Below are 16,150 nucleotides of genomic sequence, written 5' to 3'. Positions count from 1 at the left end.
GTGGTTCAAGTGAATTACTATGTGATATGGAGTTTGATTTGATTTCTGAATCGCTAAATGTTAGGGATTGAATTGTGGTGAGTTTTTGTTGAAACAATTGATAGATGGAATTATCGAGATTCTATAAGAGTTGTAAGAGTAACTCTAAAAACGTGGGTTTTTCCTAGCTAACTCAGGATGTGTTTAGCTTTATAAATCCCTAATCCTATCGATGAAATTGTTGTGTTTGGTTTGACTCAGAGGATACTAGCTAGACCTCGATGCGACTTAATTGATTGTTGGATTCTTTTTGAGTGATTGTTTTTATTGCATCATTATGAAAGATGTGTGCAGTAGAGTTGTTTATGGTTTTGAAAACAGTATTGGGTGACCAAGGTTCGATCCTTGGTGTTGTTGTTGGTTAAACAAACAGGAAAGAAAACATGCACACCATCTTATTGAGTTTATATTACAAAAAAAAAAGAAAAAAAAGAAAAAGAAAAAGGAAAACGAGGACTATGCTGTACTAAGCCTAGTCAGCAGCTCCGGATGGGTTGAGGCTGAGCTCAAGAGAAACTGGAGATCCACGGTTGTAACCGCCTGAGCCACCGAAATAGTAATCATGTGCACTACCTTCCTCGGAAGTAGTCTTCAGGTTACCAAAGACGTCCTCGCCGTGCACGGGGAACAGAGGAAGAGTTTGAACCTCCTGGTGATCTCCTCCTCGTTGTTGCAGGGATGTTTGTCCTCCTGTTGTGCCAAAAGAGTTGGACTGGTATTAGTGTTGAAGTGTGAGGAAGAATATGAAACAAAATTTAAATCAAGAAATCCTTCATTACCAGTAGAATAGGTGGAACCAAAGTTGAGATCAATGGATCTACCATCATCAGTAGAACTAGTGGACCCAAAATTGATGTCAATGGATCCACCAGCTGGCCCAAAATTGATGTCGATGGATCCACTAGCACCAGTAGAACCAGTGGACCCAAAATTGAGATCAATGGATCTACCAGTACCAAGAGAACTAGTTCCCATGGGCACTGGAGCAGCCTGATTACACCTATTCATCTGCTTCTCTCGAGCCCTGACGTTCTGGAACCAAAAGTAAATGTTCTTACCCTCAACATACCCATACTGGTTCAGCTGGAGACAGATCTCGTGAATCTGCTCTGTAGTTGGGCACTTAAATCCCTTGACATAGTAAAGATCCTTGAGGATTCTTATTTGTTCTGGAGTAGGAATCCACCTGGTACGGCTTCGCCAGAAATCCATGTTGGCACTACTTCCAGCTGCTTGGGTGTTTCCTCCCTCCTCTGTTGGTTGCTGTTGTTGTGGTTCCATTTGTTGCGGGGTTTGGAGCTCCATTAGTTGCAGAGTTCGTGGCTCTTGGGTCATGGGGTGAGAGGATGTGGAAATCGAGGAATACATGGTTTAGTGTTTGAGGGAGATTTTGTTAGAAGGATTGGAGTTGTTGAACTGGTGATTGGAGATCTGAGATTCTCAGAGGAAAGATGAGATCGAATCTTCAAATGGAAGAAAAGATCTGAGAAAGAAGGATTGAAGATTTGGAGGAAAAGATTGAAGATCTGAAAGTTCAGAGGAAAGATGGGATTGAATCAACTAGATGGGAGAGAAGATCAGAAGAGAAGGATTGAAATTGATGAAGAAAGGATTTGAGAAGAGAAAGGCTGAAGAGTTGAGAGAGAAAGGCTTGAGCTCGGAAGAAAATTTCTTTTCTTTTGGAGTGAACAGTTTTTCCCCAGAATGCACCTATTTATAGAACAAGGTGAGCAGATCTCCACCGTTGGATGAACGATCTCAGAATTTGAATCCACGCGTTGGATTAAAGTCATCCGAAAACCCGGAAAAGTTGTTGGCGCGTGGAGAGCGTGTAAGGGGACAGGCCGAACCTCGAGATGCTGTGGCAGACAGCTTTAGCCGAAAGCAGATTTGACTGCCGTAAATCACGGAAGGGATAAGCCGTGACACAAGTGGGCCGTACTTGGGCCTGTCTCGGATCAAGGCATCACTGTAGCTGTGGGTGGAGGCCTGATGGGCCGAGTTTCAGAAACAGTTTTGGACATGATGGGCCGAGTTTCTGAAACAGTTTTGGATGAGTTGGGCCGAATTGTTGAAACAGTTGAAACAGTTGGTTTAAATAAAAGGATTGGTATGGATAATAACGTGAGCAGCCGTGCTCGAGTGGTTGAGTGTACAGTTCGTGTACAAGAGGTCTGAGGTTCGAACCTCGCCTCTTGTTTATTTTTATTATGTTCGTTTATGACATAATAAGTATAAAATTTGTACACATTATATTAAGCACAGCTTGTGCTCCAGTGGTTGGGGGACAAAGGTTTCGTGCGGCAGGTTGAGGTTTCAAACCTTGCCTTCCCCGTTATTTTATTTATGTCGCTTATGACATAATAAATATAACACGTGAGCATATATTAATGAAGGCAGCTCTTGCTTCAGTGGTTGGGAGCAAAACCTTCGTGTTCGAGGTCGGGAGTTCGAACCTTACCTCTTACAAATATTTTTGGATCTCGTATATGCTTGATATACGGACGTATATACGATATGTACGGTATACATAAGTATATACGGTCTGTACGGTATGCATACGTATATACAGTTGTACGGTATGCATACGTATATACGGTCTGTATGGTATGTATACGTATATACGGTATGTACAATTTCATACCGTAGCCGAGCTGGAAGTTGGTGGGCCGATTGGTAGGCCCAAATAGTAAGCCCAAATAGTAAGCCCAATTGTTCGGCCCGATTGGTAGGCCCAAATGGTAGGCCCAAATGTTAAGCCCAATCGTTCGGCCCGAATAGTAGGCCCAAATGTTAAACCCAAAGTGGTTTGGGCCGGTTCGAAATGTGGATGGTCCGATTTCTTCAGGCCCAATTGGCCAGCCCTAGTGCTTAGCCCAAGGATTGAGCAAGCCCAAGTCATCATCATTGGGTGACATAATTTATTGGCGTACTTTTGGGGATGATTTGTTTTGAGTGATGCATCTCTATGGTTGTGAAGAGTGGTGCATGCTTAAGTTTTACTATGGAGATTTACCGTGATGCTAATTGAGTAGCGAAACACTTTGTGGGAGTGATTACTGTGCTTGTATGCCAGTACAGAGTGATGATCTATGTGAAGATCTATGTGATGATCTATGTGAAGATCTATGTGAGGATCTATGAGATGATCCATGTGACGATTTTGTGTATGTGATGTGGAGTGTTGTTGAACAGTTGTTTTGTGAATTTACATTGTGATGAAGGGATTTAGTGGCCATAGGAATGTATTTTTATACAAAGGATTGTGGCTTTGTAGATTACTACAGATTTGGAAAAGATGGAGATTCTATGATTAGGTCAACCTTAATCGAGAGGAATTGACTTACGCTTAAATTTCGGGACGAAATTTCTTTAAGGAGGGTAGATTGTAATACCCCGAAAAATCCAAATTAAATTTTGTGGATTTTTAGAAATGATTTCACGATAGTGGGAGCGAGTACGAGGCTCGGAGGAATTGTGGAATTAGTTCGAACGATTAATTTTCGAAAAAACGAACGTTATTTAGGGGGTCTCAAAAAGTGACTTTTTATACATTGGGAATTTGGGAAAACTTCCTTCATGAAAGTTGTAGAGGACATTAAACCGAGTGCGTGCATATGTGGTACGTAAAAATCGGAGTTCGTATGCGAAAGTTATAAGCAAAATATGAAAGTTACTGTTTATGGTAGATTGGTATAAATTTGAAATGTTACTGTAGCCAGGTAACTTTTCTTTCTTTTCTCTCTCCTTCCCCCGTGCTCTCTCAGTCTCTCTCTTCTGCAACTCTCTCTTTCTCTCTTCTGCAACCTCCTCTTTCACCACCTCTAGACCACCAAATGGCGAGCTGCGAGCATCGATAGACTCGTCTCTTCCTCCTTATCACGCATGTGGGAGTTGTTTACGACGATTTGGCCGGAAATGTGGAGATCGAAGCCAACATTTTTACTGTAGCAAATTAGTCAACGCCGATTTCCGGCCACCTCCAGTCATAAACCCAGGTCCATTAGAAGCGCCTTAAGCCGCTCTTCATGCTCGCCAAGTCTCATAACCCAGATCGAAGCATGGAGGAAGAAAGCATAATTGGAAAATTTCACTGTACATCGGAGTGCTTAATTGTTCGGCTACTTCAAGGTATTTTCTGACTTTGTCACAGTTGAGAAAGTGATTGGAAATGTTGAGATGATGCTGTGGATGAAATTTGGTGGCCAGAGGAGGTGGTTGACCGCCGCGTTGACCGCCGTTGACCGCCCACTGACCGCCGCTTGTGGCGGCGTATTCGACCATATTTTGAGTTTTTATTATCTAGGTGATGATCTACGCATCCTTACGAGCGTTTTGATATATTACAAGGTCATTTTAGAAAACGTTGATAAATAGTGAATTTATGTTTTGACGTTACTATTTAACATTTTTACGTTTTATCTTCGGTTTACGATCTGTGAGGATCTGACCATCGGTTTTACTTCAAATTTGGATATGATGATCTTATGACTGTCCCAGTGGCTTTGTGTGGTCATGGGCGAAGATCCGACCGTTGGATCTTCGTATAAATGTAAAACAATGATTCGGAAGGCGATTCGTGAGAATCCGACCGTCAGATTTTCGTATAATTTTATGGAGATGTTTGTTAGAGTGATTCAAGAAGATCTGACCATTGGATCTTTGTGATAATTTTGGAGGATGATCCTAAGGGCGATCCGTGAGGATCCGACCGTTGGATCATCGTATAATTTTGATCCGACCGTTGGATCATCGTATAATTTTGATCCGACCGTTGGATCATCGTATAATTAGGATCCGACCGTTGGATCATCGTATAAATTCGATCTGACCGTTGGATCATCATTAAATTAGAATCCGACCGTTGGATTTCCGTATATGTGTGGTTTATGAATGATTGCTAAGTTAAGATCGTATCTGACTAGGTGATTGACGGTTTGAGTTGGTGGACGATTGTGGATCGTATTTTGAGCTGAATTGAAGACGCAGCGGGATTATCGAGGTGAGTAAACCTCACGTGGTTCATATTACGAACCCAATACAATTAATTGCTTATTTTGTTGCAATCATATGAACTATTGTTGGTGTATTAGACATTCCTGTGTGAATGTCTGTATATATATTATTACGTGAAATAATATGTATTGTTGGAGTTGTGTTGAGTTTATTGTTGAGAAACAATATATTGTGAGAGGTATTGAGTTTATTGTTGAGAAACAATATATTGTGAGAGGTGTTGAGTTTTATTGTTGAGGAACAATAAATTGTTGTGATTTGTGGAGATCACTAGGTCACGAGGTGACCATGGCATCTATTAGTGAATCACGCTCTCGTACCGGGCTGGTGGTTATTAATAGTATTAAATCGTAATCACGTCTGTGGCCGGACGAGTGGTTACGTTCAGTTAGAGCTCTAGTCTGTCTGCCAAATGTGGAGTGAACTTATGAGTGAAATTGAGAGTAACTCATAAGTGTCAATATATATATGGTAACCTTATGAGGGAAATTGAGAGTAACTCATAAGGGTCTATATATATATATGAGTCTGTCTACCAAATGTTGGGAAATCTTATGAGCGAATTTGAGAGTAACTCATAAGTGTCTATATATATATATGAGAGTGAGTGATCTTATGAGCTAAATTGAGAGTAACTCATAAGTGTCTATATATATATATGAGAGTGAGTGATCTTATGAGCTAAATTGAGAGTAACTCATAAGTGGCTATATATATATATGAGAGTGAGAAAGTAACGTGGGTTTGTGGTAGTCTTGAAATCTAATAAATCAACAGTTCTTTCTTGTTTACTCATACTGGCTGTAAAAAGCTTACCGGGTTTTGTGTTGTTGCAACTCCCGGTACACTATTCAAATTGTGTAGCGGGAAATCCTACAGGACAGGAGAACCAGGACGGTGATCGTGCGGTTAGAGCAATTGTTAGAGTTTTACAGCAATTGTAAGTTGTGAGGTGCGTTATGCTCATTTAGAGCTTTACAATATTGCTTGTGAGAGTGAATTGTAATAATGAACTCGAGGTTTCGAGATTTGGAGTTTGTGTACCGTGTGGTGAAGTTATATTGAGAAAAAAAAATTCAGAATGTTTATTTGATTAAATGGTTTAATTCATGTTTCGGATTTGAATTTATCATTCAAAATTCGGGGCGTGACATTCTAATAGAAGAATTGAACAAATGGTTGTTAGATAGGAGCATGAAAATATGGAAGAGCTCGAGCGGATTCAAGCTACAAACTCTCAAGCAGATGCAATGGTGGCGCAATATCAATTATCAGAGACACCTAGAGGGTGTGGTTCACGACCTGGCCGTGCCTTAAATGTTAAAAGACATAGAGAAGTCCGAGATCAATTTCTCTTGGAGGATTATTTTGTCGAATGTCCATGTAAGACGAGGCAGGCTTTCGGAAGCGGTACATATTGCAAAAACATATCTTCCAATGCATAATGGAGGACATTTGCAACTCAATAGTTTCTGGGTGCAAAAAGCAGATGCCACTGGAAAAATGAGATTGCTTCCCTAACAAAAAATGCCAGGTGCATGGGAATGCTTGCATATGGTGCAGCTACTGATCAATGTGATGAAATCACTAGAATGAGAGCTTCTACAGCGCTGAAAGTCTCGAGAAATTTTGTAGACAAGTCGAGTTTCTTTACGCTGGGTGGTTCCTCTGTCCTTCAAATCCCATTGACTTATATAAGCTTCTCAACATAGGACAACACCGCAGTTTTTCAGGCATGATTGGGAGCATTGACTGCATGCATTGGGAGTGGAAGAACTACCCAACCAGCTCGGCTGGAGCTTTCACAAGTCAAAAGGGTAGACCAACTATCATTCTTGAAGCAGTGGCGTCTTACAACACACATATATGGCACGTGTTCTTCGGAACCCCAGGAGCTCAAAATGACCTCATCATTCTTGGTGCGTCCAATGTGTTCGAGCGTGTCATAGGTGAAAATGCTCCTCTGGTTGAGTTTGAGGTCAATAACAAAAAGAACACCCAATGGTTACTACCTCGCTAATGGAATATACCAGTGGTGGTTGACTTTTGTCAAAACAATCTCAAACCCCAGAACAGAAGAGGAGAAACACTTTTCCAAATAACAAGAGGCTTATCGCAAAGATGTAGAAAGGTATTTTAGTATCATCCAATCTCGATGGGCCATACTCCTTCACGGTGCAAGGTACGTTGTTTAAATTAGGGATATTCGAACCATCATGCTAAATTGTATAATTCTTCATAACATGATTGTGGATGATGAGTTTGTTGAGGAAGAATTTGTGAAGTCTCAAGAAGATGATCTAATCAGCAATGACAACCGTCTTTGATCGGCCTATGGATCCCGATACTAGAGAACATATTCTTTTCAAACCGATGGGGAGATATGGACAGAACCTTCCTGCATTCATGGATCGTGAATTTCAGGTAGAGTCAGCCTACCTCCATAAATGCCTACAAGATGATTTGGTGAAGCACAATTGGAACATGGATGGTAATTGAGTATGAACCACCACGATTTAGGATTTAGACTTGAATAAATGGTGGTTTGTAATTTTAATTAATATATGTTTTATATTCTTTGTAATTTTAATCGATGTTTATTTATGTTTGATGATAAGTTTGGTTTGACATCAATAACATTATTGTGATTGGAGTTTCATATTTGTTATCATTATTATTCTTGTTATGTTTATTTATTAATTTATTCAAAGCATAAAATTTTTATTTCATGAAATCAAAATGAAAGAAGTGAAATTTACATTACATAAATAAAGACTTAATTTTCTAATGAACATTTTATTATTTAGGGTCTACATAATAAAATTAGTCGAATTAGGGTATGTAGCAACCACTACTACCATCATCGCACATTATTTTCACTATATCACTCTTCCTCCTTTTTCACCAAACATTTGATTGTAGGGTCATGCACTACTAGAATTATGGCCCCAGACATCGGCCAAAAACCGATGAGAAACAAAAACCCGACCGATGTCTTTGTGGGTGATGAGAAAGATCCGGAAAATGCAGACATCGGTTTTTAGCCGATGTCTAGTATTCGTGTAGACATCGGTTCCTAATTATAAATCGATGTAAATAGGTTTAAATGATAACAAACTTACATGTTTTACTATTGTTAAACCCACATTTTATTGTATTTAATGCTTAAAGAAATATAGATTACACAACACAAGTTTGCGTTTTAACATCGTTATTGATTTAAGAACCGATGACTGATACTGTTACAGACATCGGTTCCCATTTTGGAACTGATGTCTGGTACTCAGAAACATCGATTTCCATTTTGGAACTGATGTCTGGTACTCAGTAACATATCGTTTTCGACAAAAAATCGATGTGTGTATATTTTAGTAACATCGATTTCCATTTTGGAAATGATGTCTGGTAGTCAGTAACATATCGTTTTCGACAAAAAATCGATGTCTATATATTTCAGTAACATCGATTTTCATTTTGGAACTGATGTATCTGTATTACTAGACATCAGTTTTTATGGTTAAAACTGATTTCAACTTTATATCTAGACATCATACTAGAAAGTACGTCCGGCGATGCTGCGGGTTTAGGCGATAAGAGTAGTAATCACAATCTTATAATGTTTGCCGAATATGCTATCATTTTACATATCATAAAAGCTGGTTCACAAACTTTTTCACTTACTCTTACAAACTCTCTCTAATTCTTCCATTATCAAAGCTATACATTCCTCCATTTCTACCTTACAGATCACCAGCCTCTTCCACATTGTAAATTGAATTAGATGCAAGAGAATACTTCTGTGTGGCTGAAAATTCCAGCATGACCAACCTATATATAATCTCCTCCATTTTGGCTACAAGGGACGAATATGCCACAGCCAACAATTCCATAGTCAAAGCTTTGTTTTCTTTTCTTCTTTCACGTTTGCTCTTCTCTTCGTGAAAAGTATCTACACAACTGCAAAATTCAAAAATCAATGATCAATGATCAATTCATGACAAAACAAACATAACAAAAATCAATCACTGTATATCACTAAAAATACAATCTTCCAATTACAAAAACACCTCCAATTTCTGAACTAAATGACCACTAATAAATTTCCAAAAACACCTCCAATTTATGAAGCAAACACCTGATTTACAAAGCCAATTACTAATTAAATACCTCATTGGCTATCATAATCTTGACCGGCAATCTGCAGCATATAGAAAAGAAATGCCTGAGCTTCTAACCTGATAAAAGAAGTTATTACTATTTGTATACAGTATATGTACAGAGTGTAGTCTATCTAACTAGTTAAAAACGTTCGATGAATTTATGCTCCTAGTGTACAATTGCTCTAAAACTAGATCAAAATATGTATATGAATTTCATATGGAGAGGACCAATCATGCAAGCTCTTCTGCTGCAAGCATGTGAAATTTCAACAGTATTTGTTGGGAAAGGTTGCCCTATCAAACAAAATTTTCAGAAACAATTTTCCAATATAAAAGATACGTCAACAGAAAAATTAGTGTAGTGCTTTATATACTTTTTAATATTTGTCAGCTTTGTTTGATTTACCCAAAACAGAAAAATCTAGTAAGGAACCTGATTATAACACTACAGAGACTTGAAAGACAAAAGTTAATGGAGAAAGGTTATCTGTCATGCTAGATTAATTCAGTCCCACATACAACAAATTTATTGTTCATATTACTCGTAACTGAAGCATATATAAGACAGAATGCATATCAATGCACCGTAATTGGAATTACTTAAGTGGACAATACCTTGAACCAGAACTAGAAGCCCAGATCAAAATTCTTGAGGTGCTCTCATTGCAAACAACTTTCTCCACCTTTTACTTGCTGTTGCCCTGCAAAATGCAAAACAAGATTCATGAGCAATTCATAGATAAGATTGATCGGATCGCTTAGCCAGTAAGGGTTAACATCCAGCCAGGCCACCAGAGGCCTTGAAGCTCCAAGGCAAGAAAGTGCCAGCTCGGTGTAAGGGAAGAGATTTGAAGTGCTATGAGCCAGCTCGGCATTAATGTGCACTTCCAATCTAATCCACAATGCAGCATACATTATCCAAGTAGCTCTTGAACAAGAATTCACACTTACAACCAATTAAAAGGCCATACCAGTTCCTCAAATCTTTGAAAAATAGCCTATAAAGTTGCCAATTAATATTACCATATATACTCTTAGTCATAGGGAATAAATTTTGTAGCGACGTAGCAAATAAAACTAGTGGTAGACAGATTAACTATTTGAATGATTTATACCTCCTGACAACGGTTGACAACACCAACATAACCGAGCTTAAGGGGAACAACTTTCCCGAGCAAAAAGTTGCTGGCATCGGTGCCCCTGTCCATTATATCCAGCTACAGACAGAACAAAAGTGCCTTATCAGACTTTTACCAAAGCACAAAACCAGGAATCAAAGAGGAGAAAGACAAACCTTGGTGATGACACCAATGGTACGAAAACCTGTTAATGCATTTGTGTCAGTGATAGAGAGCAATGTATGGATTTAGGGAACAAATGAACACTCTGGTATACCAGAAGCAAAAAGCCAAACAATCAAAATTAGCAAACTAGTACAACAAATCATGAATGCATAACAAGACTAGTATGTTTAGGTCAGTAACAAGATTCTATACAAGGTACACACACACATATATTGAAATGGATGTAGTTCCTATATGATAGTAAAAGGCCAGCAAAACAACACCATGAAACACATAGTATTGAAATCACCTTGGCTGCAAGTATTTCTGGGCACCACTTTTCAACAGAATCATCAGTTTCAGGCCATTTTTTAGTGACTATCATTGATATATAGTCAATATTCTTATAATGTATTCAAAATAAATTCAACATGGTAGTATGATTAACAAAGAACATGGATGCTCAGCTTAAAAAAAGACATTGCTTGGATGTGCTTGGATTTGAATCCAAGCTGTCGAAAAGAAGCCCAAAGGCTGATAATGAGACATATGCCATTTAATGAGGCAAATGATTAAAAGGTTGATTAAGTACCACATCATCTGAGCATGGTTTTTATAGCGGGAGAACATGTTAAAAACAAGAAGAGACGAATGGAGTAGTGCTAGCAGAGTAAGGAGAAGAGACCAAATCCTGTAAGCAACCGAAATTTAGGTAAGCTAGATCACATGTAACATTCAATACTGGTTCTGAAGAAGGATTCTGGAACACTATATGCTCTTATTGTGATGGGAGTTAAAATAACCAGCCAAAAATGGAAAAGAAGTTACAAGGAAATAACTATTATTATTTAATTTCTTAAAACAGAAATAGGTATAGTTGTACCTTAGTATCCAGACTCAAAACCTAGAATCAAATTAAAGCCACAGAAATTGAATCGATATAGAGCTCTACCAGATCTGTAACTTGAAATACAAAATTCACATTACTTCATAATTCAAAACCCTAGAATCTAACAGATCTTCAATGAAAACAGAAATTCCAATCAAATAACAAAGAGAAATTTGTAAAAGGAAAACGTACAGAGCTCGAAGAGGAAGATCGCAGGAGCATAACGATGGAGGTGCAAGAGTCATGATCATATCAGTAACTACACACACACAGAGATGAGATAGTAATAACAAATTAACAAATAACAACTATGAAGTATGAACAAAACTGGAAAAACTGAAATCGAACCCAGAAATGGAAGACTGGAAGTATTGAATGAAGTCACTGAACCCAGCCTTACCCAGAAATCCAAATCCGAAATCGAACCCTCAAGTCTGTAAGTAAAGTGAGTAACCAAGCAACTTACCCAGAAATCCGAAATCGAACCCAGCCTTCAAGCCTTCAAGAATCTGAAATCAAAAACTGAAATCGAAGTATCGATTGAACCCATCCTTCAAGCCTTCAAGTAAGCCTTCAAGAACCCAGAACTCTGCTTGAGCCTTGACTCTTGAGGACACTGCAAATTGAAAACCCAGTAACGCAGTCGTAGTAAGAGATCGATCGATCGAAGTTCATAAAGAGTGAAAAACACAAACCCATAAACCCAGACTTACCAGTTACCACCGTCAGTCCGTCACCGTCGAAGAGAGAAAAGGCCGTGCCGGAGAGAGAGGACCCAGAGGAGAGACGGAGAGAGATTCGTTATTAGCTAGGGTTCGAAAGTTTTAGAGAGAGCGGAAAAAAATACCAAGTGTTGGGGGGAATGAAATAATTGGTCCCCGCGGTTCTAAAAGTTTGAAACTTAGTCCCTCCGTGTTTTTTAAAATTTTTCGAACGAAACTTTTCTCATCGTTTCTCTTGGTGACTGATGTCCATAATAACAATAGAAATCGGTTTTTTCACAAACTGATGTTAACATGTTTTTTAACATCAGGTGCAATCCTGACCGATTTAATAGTGGCGATGTCTAATGACATTATTCTAGTAGTGATGGAATTAGTATCTATGGCCATAATTCTTGCATCTTCTTTCGCCTCTTCAAATTCAAATACTTTCTGTGTGTGAGCAGTCATTTCCTCGTTTCTTCTCTTCACTAGTTCAACAGAAGCTTGGGTTGATTCGGCCATGGTTTTGGATGGCAAGGACAATACTTTCTGCGGCATCTTGAGTGGACCTACCCAATTTTTCATGTAATTGGCGTGAACTTTTTCCCATAACTCAGTGGTGGTTATAGCTTTGCCGGTGATGGGGCATACAGTCTTATGTGCCCACGAATCGCATAATTGAATTTCTTCATCAATTTACCAATTGGAACCCGGATCTCCCATTGTTGGATGACAATAGAAGGAAATGAAGAACTAAATGATGGAGGAAGAAGATGAGGAGAGGCTAAATGTTTAAAAAACTTTGGTGTGAGAAATTAAGATGAGGGAATGGTTAGTTATAGAGCTTTAGAAAAAATATTAATATTAATTTAGAATTTTTTTTTATCCTCCAAGTAATTTTTTATGTAAAAAAAAAAAAATTACTGTTGTCATTAATTGCAACCATCAGATTGAAGATCCAACTGTTGCAATTGAATGACTGTTGGAGATTAAATGGTCATTACTCTTGGCAACAGCTACATGTTGTAGAGCCCACTGAATAGGTCAGGCTAAACGACTAACCAAGTTTTTGTCAGTGAATTGGTATGATTGGTGAGACCCATTAATTGGTATCAGCCAATTATGACCTCTGCATTATCTTTTTATTGATTGTTGGTCAATTGGTCAGTAAATACACCCACCGGTGTATCTGCTCTTAGCTTCACCTTTTATGATTATGTGGATTAATAAATTTCACGCAAAGAAATTTTTTAAATAATAACAACAATTTAAATACATTCAAAATTAATAAACGATAAAAGTAACACAAAAAACAAAATCAGGAGAGCGCCTCTAACTTCTTCTCTCTATGGTAAAGAATAAGAATAACTCATAGTTACGTCCTAATTGGACACCATCTCTTTTACTTTTGTCAAAATAAATGTGGATGGGGCTGTGAAGATAGATACAAGACGTAGAAGATTAGGGGTTGTTATTCACCATTCGGATGGAACTATTTTGTTTGTGGTCGTAAAGGTGTTATTGGCAATTTCTCTTCAAGAGCAATGTGTTAGAAAACTTGATGAACACGACATTACATAGAAACCTTATATGTACTACATATATACTAAAGTAAATGGATTTGTTAGAGTTTGTATTTAAAATAAGTTTAAATACTCAATCTGTTTGGAATGATTTGAAGTCAAATTAAGACAGTTGCAAGAAATATATTTGAAATGGCAATTAAAGAGTGATGGTAGTTTCTTGATGGAAGAAACTATTATTACATGCATTGCTACATATATATAACGTTTTGGTCCCTTCTGATACACGATCTGTTCTCATAAATTAGTCACATCATACTAAGAGAATATTGAAGGTGGAATCAGGAGAAGACTAAGATGAATAATTCAAGTGCGCGCATCATGTAAGATACCCAACACATATTGTACAGTTTATATACATTGCAAATATCAGGATAGATATGATGTTTCAGTCCTATATTGGGATACGACTACTATAGCACTCCTAAAATAGTTCACTCAAATATTAGGATAGATTTGCTTTCGTAACCCTAATATACTATGGCCTTACTACTGCAATCCTAAATATAGTGTAATGACTTGGATTTTCGTATTAATTCCTCGTATTTTTCTTGAAATTAATAAATGTCCCAGTTAGTACAAATGATGGTTTCGATGTCTTGTTCTTTTGGTTAATCGAGAAATTGAATTATTTCGAACAATTAGTCGCTCGGAATGTTTCGATTCAAGGGTTGATTTTTTATACGTTAGGATTCTGCATAAGCTTTCTTCATGAAAGTCGTAGAGCACGTCGATATGAGCTCGTACATATTCGGAACGCAAAAATCGAAGTTCGTATGAATAAGTTATGAATTTTGGAAAAACTTTCCATTTTAATATAAAGTCCAAAAAAATCTGAAAATTGCAACCAAGGACACAATTTCCAAAATTGGAAATCGGCCCCCGTTGTCTCTCTCTCTCTCTCCTCGAGCCCAGTTTTCTCTCTTTCTCGTTTTCCGGCCATTTCTCCCTCCTCCAGCCACCTTTGGAAGTAAAATTCTTGGGTTAGCTTCGCCTCGACCTTGTGCACCTCACCGTGGCCGCCTTGCAGCCTGTAGCCGCCACTGCAACAAAAACCCGATCCAAAATCCGATTTGAAGTCAACGCTGATTTCTCCCTCTTCCGACCACCATTTCGTGAAGCCCAGATGACGGTGATCATGCTCCCCAAGTAATTTGAACCGATTTGAAGCGTGGACAGAGCAATCAAGCTCGCCGGAAAATTGGAAATTTCCGATTTCACCGACTTTCGGGGTAGGGGTTCGACCCTTTTTTCTTTGATTCAGACCTTGTGCTAGTTATGAAAGTTATTCACCATGATGAGACGAAGAGATGCATATAGGTTTCACCACCCAATTCGGAGGTTGGTAGCGGCATCGCCGCCGTCTGTGGCTACTCTTTGCGGCGGCTTTCGGCCACCTCAGGGACAGTTTCTGTTCCTGATTTTGATCTAGTCGTCGATACGAGCATTTCGATATATAACACTTAATTTTTAGAGATCATATGAGCATGTTAAAGTTTTAGGGTTTTCGATCCATGCGGAGTCAGCCTTTCGATCGACTTGTAGCTTTGATGTATTGATCATAGAAGTATTCCAGAGACCTTAGATGGTCTCGGATGAAATTTTGCCTTGATTGGCATTACTTTCGGGATTTTAGTTCAAACGGGGGTTCAAAACTTAATAGCTTTTGATTCGTGTACTAAGTTGTGACGTACATTACTTATGTGATCGACGAAGCGTATTTGATACCTTATCTCTGCTGTGAGAGAAGACGCAGCAGGATTTGGAGGTGAGTAAATCTCACGTGGTTCATTTACAAACCGAATTACTTTTTGTACATTTTATCACTAAATCATGATATTGTTTTATAAAAATAAAGATTTGTTTTAAATGATATGAACTCGATCGACTACGGTTCATAGGTCTACAATTCACAGGTATGGAAAATGGATTTTTATTATAAAAATAAATTTTTCAGTTTTTGGTGCGTGTGAACTATAGTTGGTACTAATGACATTCCTGAGTGGATGACCACGTATATATATATTTACGTGAAATATTTATATATATGGATGGCGTGACATTGTGATGTGCGTATGAACTGTGAATTATTCAGAATGTTGTTTTGTGCGTTTACTCTTTGAGGAAATACGTTATATCATGGAATTGTTGATTTTGTCGTGTTGAAAGAGTAATCAAGTTTTGGTAACATTTGAGTCATGTGGACTTTTACAATGTTCGGTCTGAGGACATTTTGTCACATTGGTGATCGAGGCAATTATATACATCGTATGCTTGAACATTGGCCAATGTGACAGGCTACGATTCAGTTAGAGCTCTAGTATATTTGCCAATATACTGCTTGGGGGATAACTTTGCGTTATTGTGCTCATGAGTACATTGTACTGCTTGGGGGATAACTTTGTGTTATCGTGCTCTTGAGTACATGTTTGTAAAAGAGAGTTTCGAGTGTTTCTTTCATTGATTGTCCATGAGG

General features: G+C 38.3%; 2 long non-coding RNA genes across 2 annotated transcripts; one reads left to right on the top strand and one right to left on the bottom strand.

Moving 5' to 3' along the window:
• The first annotated feature begins 3,471 nt into the window (after positions 1-3,471).
• LOC133713923 (uncharacterized) lies at positions 3,472-6,164 on the top strand. Its single transcript, XR_009848330.1, has 3 exons — positions 3,472-4,170; positions 4,965-5,041; positions 5,920-6,164. It is a non-coding gene; the product is annotated as an uncharacterized LOC133713923 (long non-coding RNA).
• A 5,432-nt stretch (positions 6,165-11,596) lies between these two features.
• Positions 11,597-12,187, bottom strand: LOC133714288 (uncharacterized). The gene is made up of 3 exons (XR_009848540.1): positions 12,101-12,187; positions 11,854-12,003; positions 11,597-11,646 (listed from the first exon to the last, which is right to left on the bottom strand). It is a non-coding gene; the product is annotated as an uncharacterized LOC133714288 (long non-coding RNA).
• Positions 12,188-16,150: the final 3,963 nt, after the last annotated feature.

The sequence above is a fragment of the Rosa rugosa genome, chromosome 6 (genome assembly GCF_958449725.1).
Source record: "Rosa rugosa chromosome 6, drRosRugo1.1, whole genome shotgun sequence".
Classification (NCBI taxonomy): domain Eukaryota; kingdom Viridiplantae; phylum Streptophyta; class Magnoliopsida; order Rosales; family Rosaceae; genus Rosa; species Rosa rugosa.
The sequence above is the reverse complement of the archived record's forward strand: the minus strand, read 5'-3'. Positions and strand labels throughout refer to the sequence as shown.